Below are 6,507 nucleotides of genomic sequence, written 5' to 3'. Positions count from 1 at the left end.
CAATTTTTTTAAGCCCCTGTTTTTTCTCACAAAATCAAAAAAACTTCTGAAATCTTCTAAATTCCTCTAAAATAATGGACTTAATATACCCTCCCCAGAGCAAGCATTTTTTTACTCAGGTATTCATGTATAGCGCAACAACACAAAGAAATAAATCAGGGGCAGCGTCAGGATTATTTTACTGGTGGGGCCCTCATGATAAGTGAGTTCATTAAGGGTGAGCAGGGAGGCAGGGAACTTAGCCATTGTGTTGTGAATATGTTCTCTCTTGGGGGGAGGGCAGTGGAGGGTGAGTGAAAAATGGGGGGGAGAGAACTCCAGCTCCCCCGTGCCCATTCCTTGCACCGCTACCTGGAAGAAATGCAAATAGAACATTTCGGAAAGATTTCTGAATGTTGTATGACAAAAAATAGCAGATATATTATTCACCTTTTAACAACTGGCACAAACGATTTTGCTTAACATGAAAACCAAATTCGTCATACAAACGAGCAAGGTTGTAGTAAATTTCGCAAACAACACTCAGACTACATTCTGCGAAATACGGAGAGATCCCACGTACGGCATAGGTTGGCAAAATCAATGGAACTCACTCAGACTAACTCAATAACCATATATAAAAATATTTTGCTTTGGACTCACCCGGACTGAGACTAACAAAATTTCACTCTATTTAAACTCACTCAGACTCGGACTCACTAATGTGTTTGTCAGCCGGGTCCACAAATACTTTCCTCAAGTATACCCACTCATACTCAGACTTATCAAAACGTTCCTCCAAAGGACTCACTCGGACATAAACTCACCAAAATAAAACAAAAATATAACTATGGCAGACTGAGACTCACCAAAGTTTCCCTGAAAAAGAACTCGCTTGGACTTATACACTCGCCGAATGTTTCTAAAATCGCGCACTTGGACTAAAAATGAGCGATATTCAACTTGGTCTGGCTCATACAATAAACGTCGAAGGAGCACCATTAAAAACACATGTGAAAGAATTGCGACTGCCAAGCAACCTAGAATATATATATATATATATATATATATATATATATACCTAGAATATATATATATATATATATATATATATATATATATATATATATATATATATATATACGTATAAATATATATATATATATATATATATATATATATACGTATAAATATATATATATATATATATATATATATATATATATATATATACGCCAAACAGGCTCAAAAGAGTGTGCCACACTTGCCGCCATGCCTACTTGTGACGCTGACTGACACTCCCACGTTTAATTCTCATATAAATCCTATAAAGTGGCTGGGCGGATGGATGGCTGTCGTGGTAGCTCAGTGGTAGAGCATCGAACGCGTCATTCGAAGGTCGCAGCTTCGGATCCTGCCCACGGCAAGTTATCTTTTCACCCACTTTTCTTCATATTCACATTACAATTTGGTCTAATATCTTCCCCTATACATTCCTTGGCATTAATGACTGTTAGACCTAATCAATATTGTGTAAAAACATGGAAAAACGAGCCCTTAGGTATACACTTAGTTTTTTATGCATTAACGAGGGTCTCGTACTGGCAGACTTAGTGCCTTTAGGTTGTATACGAGGGACTATTGGTCAGCTGCCTACTCGTAACAAGTTCACGTTCTACGTGACGCCAAACAGGCTCAAAAGAGTGTGCCACACTCGCCGCCATGCCTACCTGTGACGCTGACTGACACTCCCACGTTTAATTCTCATATTTATTTATTTATTTATTTTATTTACAGGTACCTCAAAGACCCCAATGAGTGGGGTTTTACATGAGGGGTGTTGAAGCACGAAAATTACACAACTGATCAACAAACATAGAAAAAAGAAAACAAAAACTGCACGAGCGTATCACGAAAGGGTATCAAGCACGCTCTGTTAATAAAAAGCATACAATGCCAACCAACGAAGCATACAACCGAAGCATAAAAAGCATACAATGCCAACCAGCGAAGTAGATAACACCACTAAGGATAATCGCATACATGACACAAAAATAATCAGTACATAAATTTTTCAACGGCAGCTTTGAACTGAGTCGGGTTTGTTTTGGTGACGACACTTTCAGGAAGGCTGTTCCATTCGATGGCTGTCAGAACAGGAAATGAATTTAGATAGGCGGTCGTGCGTGCACGAGGTGGGTATACTGCTTTTGGGTGGTTGAGGCGGTTCGATTGGTGGTGAGCAGTTTTTATGTGGAGGCTTTCGCATGATAACGAGTTGTAGAATTTGTGGAAGAGGCAAAATCGTGCTACTGTACGTCGTGTTTTGAGACTTGGCAATTTAGCTTTACGTTTAAGAAGTGTTACGCTTGTGTGGTATGAATAATCGGAGAAGATGAATCTGGCCGCACGGTTCTGAACGGATTCAAGGATGGTACTTGAGTTAGCTTGTGGTAAGTCCCAGACTGCACATGCGAATTCCAGCTTTGGGCGAACAAGCGTTTCGTAGGCCAATAATTTAACTGTGGTCGGAGCCAGGTTAATGTTACGTCGGAGGAAGCCCAGCGCGCGATTCGCGTCACTGGTAATGCGATTTATGTGGGATGACCATGTAAGGTCATGAGAAATAAGAAGACCTAGATATTTAGTGGACAAGACAGGAAATATAGCGGAGCCACTTAAGAAATATTTGTACGTGGAATAGGAGTGACGCCTGTGGAATGACATGATGGATGTTTTGTGAACGTTTAGCACCATGAGCCATTTGTTGCACCATTCGTCTATCTTCCTTAGGTCTTGCTGGAGTGCTGCGTTATCACTGGGATCGATAATGGGGCGATAAATGACGCAGTCGTCCGCGAACAACCGAATGCTTGAAGAAATATTGTCTGGTAGGTCGTTGATGTATATGAGAAAAAGTAAGGGCCCGAGGACCGTCCCTTGAGGAACACCTGATAGGACAGGAGATAAGGATGAAGAACTGTTGTTAGCGTAGACAAACTGCTGTCGGTTAGTTAAAAAATTTGAAAGCCATGCAAATACATGTTCATCAAGGTTTAAATGCGAAAGTTTAGATAGCAAACGCTTGTGGGGAACTTTGTCGAAGGCTTTCTCGAAATCTATGAAAATAGCATCGACGGGGACGTTAATGTCTAATTTAGAATTAATGTCACTTAGGAAGAGTGCCAATTGAGTGTCGCAGGAGAGACCTTTTTGGAAGCCATGTTGATTGGGATGAAAGAACTTTGCGGATTTCAGAAAGCTAGCTATGTGCGTGTAAATGATATGTTCCATTATTTTAGAGCAAACACATGTAAGAGAGATTGGGCGAAACGCGTTATCTGAGGCTTTCTTGGGGACAGGTACCACTGTTCCTATTTTCCAATCTTGGGGAACAAAACCTGTTGAGAGGGACTGCTGGAAGATATGGCTAAGAATGATGCTAGAGAGGTGTTTGGTGTTTTTAAGAATTTTTGCATTTATGCCGTCAACGCCTGAGGCCGAAGATAGCTTCAGGGAGTCAATGACGTTTGAGATGCCGTGTGGTTGGAATGTAATGCTGGGCATGATGGAGTGCAATTTAGTGGAAAGGGACACAGGGCCGTCGTCTGGCTCGCGGGTGAATACTGAGCAGAATATGGAGTTAAGGGACTCGGCAACTTTGCAGTCAGGAATAGCAGTTCCTGAGGAGTCAAGCAAGGAAACTGTAGGGTTTACGTGTTTGGGGTTAATGGTCCTCCAGAACTGCTTAGGGTTAGTGCGAATCATAGCTGGCAGTGTCGACGAGAAGAAGGTGCGTTTGGATTTAGACAGGAGTGAATCGAACTTTTTTGATGTTGCTCGATATTTATCCCATGTGCGTGGGTCGGTGGATGTTTTTGCCGCTCTAAATTGCCTATTTCTTTTTCTTTTGAGCCGTTTTAAAGTAACCTATAAAACCTATAAAGTGGCTGGGGAGATGGCTGTCGTGGTAGCTCAGTGGTAGAGCATCGAACGCGTCATTCGAAGGTCGCAGGTTCAGATCGTGCCCACGGCAAGTTATGTTTTCACCCACGTTTCTTCATATTTAAGTTACAATTTGGTCTAATATCTGATCCTATGCTTTTCTTGGCATTAATGTCTGTTAGATCTCATTATTATTGTGTAAAAGACAAAAAAACAAGCCATATATATATATATATATATATATATATATATATATATATATATATATATATATATATATGAAAGTAGATGGCTTTCACATAACAACTGTATTGTGCCGTCGTTTCGACGGGAACCCCGTCTTTTTCAAGGCGGGGTTCCCGTCGAAACGTCGGCACAATAAACAGTTATGCGAAAGCGCATCTACTATCATATTTATAACGTTGCGGCAACCGAAGTTATTCTTCTGCATATAAGCCTTATATATATATATAATCTTGGATGGCCCGACACACGTCGAGAACTGAACAGCACGTGATAAGAACCGTATGTGGACGTACACGGACCGTTGGTTTCGATCTCAGTGTTGACAGTGGTTCTTCCTCTTTTTCACTTTCTTTCTTTTTTTCTTTCCCTTTTTTCTCGCCTTTTTCTTCCCCCTTTTGTTTTTTTCCTTTCTTTCCTTTTTTAGTTCCCTCTCACTCTCGCAAACATCTTTCAAGGTGAGAGGGACGCGGCAGCAACGATGTTTGGAAGTTCATGTCAGTATAACTTATCCCCTTATGAAGGGAGGACCCCTCCCGAAACTGTTGGGAAATAAATATATATTTATCCTTGTTGACAACGCTCCCGTTCTGCCATATATATATATATATATATATATATATATATATATATATATATATATATATATATATATATGTGGGAGTAATAATTCAATGGGCCAGTTAGTCTTCGTTAGTCTTCGTGAAGGTATGGGATATGGCACAATGGGAGCGTTGTCAACAAGGATAAATATATTTATTTCCCAACAGTTTCGGGAGGGGTCCTCCCTTCAACAGGGGATGAGTTATACTGACATGAACTTCCAAACTTCGTTGCTGCCGCGTCCTCTCACCTTGAAAGATGTTTGCGAGAGTGAGAGGGAACTAAAAAAAGGAAAGAAAAAACAAAAAAACGGAAGAAAAAAGACGAAAAAGAAAAAAAGAAAGTAAAAAAAAGAGGAAGAACCACTGTCAACACTGAGAACGAAAGCAACTGTCCGTGTACGTCCACATACGGTTCTTATCACGTGCTGTTCAGTTCTCGACGTGTGTCGGGCCATCCATGATTGTCGCCGCGGTGGCGGCAGGGTCCGTGACGGCGTGCGTAAAGAAAGGGTTTCCCCTTAATGGGTCGGTTGGCGTGCGGCGGGCGTAAAGAAAGGTTTTTCCTTTAATGGGTCGGTCGGCTCTTTACCTTTATTATTCGTCCGTTTCTCTTCAATGGTCATTAAGTGGTAGGCGAACGAAAACACTTTGTATGTGCATGTGGAAAAAAAGGAAGAAAAAAAGAAGAAAAACAAAAAACAAGAAAGGACAGTGTACACGTACGAGTCAGTCAGAAAAAAGCATGGTCTCCAGCTATCAATCTTTGTCACCAATTTTCTCCTGGCTTACTTCTCGGAAGCAGTTGAGTTTTCCGGGGTCCTCGTTGATGCCGGCTACTAATGTTCGAAATTTGAAAATAAAATATGCCTCACGCTGTTCGCGCTCGCGTCTGTTTGAGAAACTAGACTGCAAAAGAGTTACGGTGATATTTTCAAAACTGTGGTTTGGCAGGCGCAGATGTCTAGATAAAGGTAGCTTCGGCAGTGAAGTGGCGTGGTACCGATTATTGGCAGCCGAAATGGCGTGTCTGTTTGGCCGATATATTCTTGTCCACAGATGTTGCAATGTAGCATGTATATTACGCTACTGGAGTTACGATTAAGGCTTTCAGTTATGCAGAATTTGAAACCCGAGAAGTTCGCTTTGGATTCACGTGTTGTGACCATCTGTGGGCATACTTTGCATCGAGCTTTTCCGCAGGGATAGCACCCTGATTGAAATATTTGCAGGTGTTTGTCTTTGCTCTGACAAGAATGTCTTTCAGATTTTTATCCCTGTGGTACACCACGTGAGGTGGCTTCGCGAAAATAGAAGTTAATCGTTTGCTTTGCCTGATTATGTTGAAATGGCGGGAAAGTATGTTGTTGATTCGTGGCGCTGATGAGGAGTAAGTTAGTACAAGGTTCGTTTGGGAAGTCGTTTTAGATGCTCTGTTTGGTCCCTTAATTATATCATCCTGTTCACGTGGCGAGCCCGTAGTATGGCATCGTCAATAATGTCTTCCGGATAATTTTGTTTCGATAAGGAATGCTTTAGGTGTTCCGCGTGTCTGTCAAATTCCCGCATATCGGTGCATATTCTTCGGTACCGGTAGGCCTGAGAATATGGAATACCCGTTTTGCAATGGTTTTGGTGGCTGCTGTTGAAATGTAGGTACATTTGACGGTCTGTAGGCTTTTTGTAAAAGTTTGTTGACAAGCGGTCATTTTTGACCGTGACAGTGACGTCCAAAAAG

The sequence above is a fragment of the Rhipicephalus microplus genome, chromosome 4 (genome assembly GCF_043290135.1).
Source record: "Rhipicephalus microplus isolate Deutch F79 chromosome 4, USDA_Rmic, whole genome shotgun sequence".
In the NCBI taxonomy this organism is placed as follows: Eukaryota; Metazoa; Arthropoda; class Arachnida; order Ixodida; family Ixodidae; genus Rhipicephalus; species Rhipicephalus microplus.
This window is presented reverse-complemented; position numbering follows the sequence as displayed.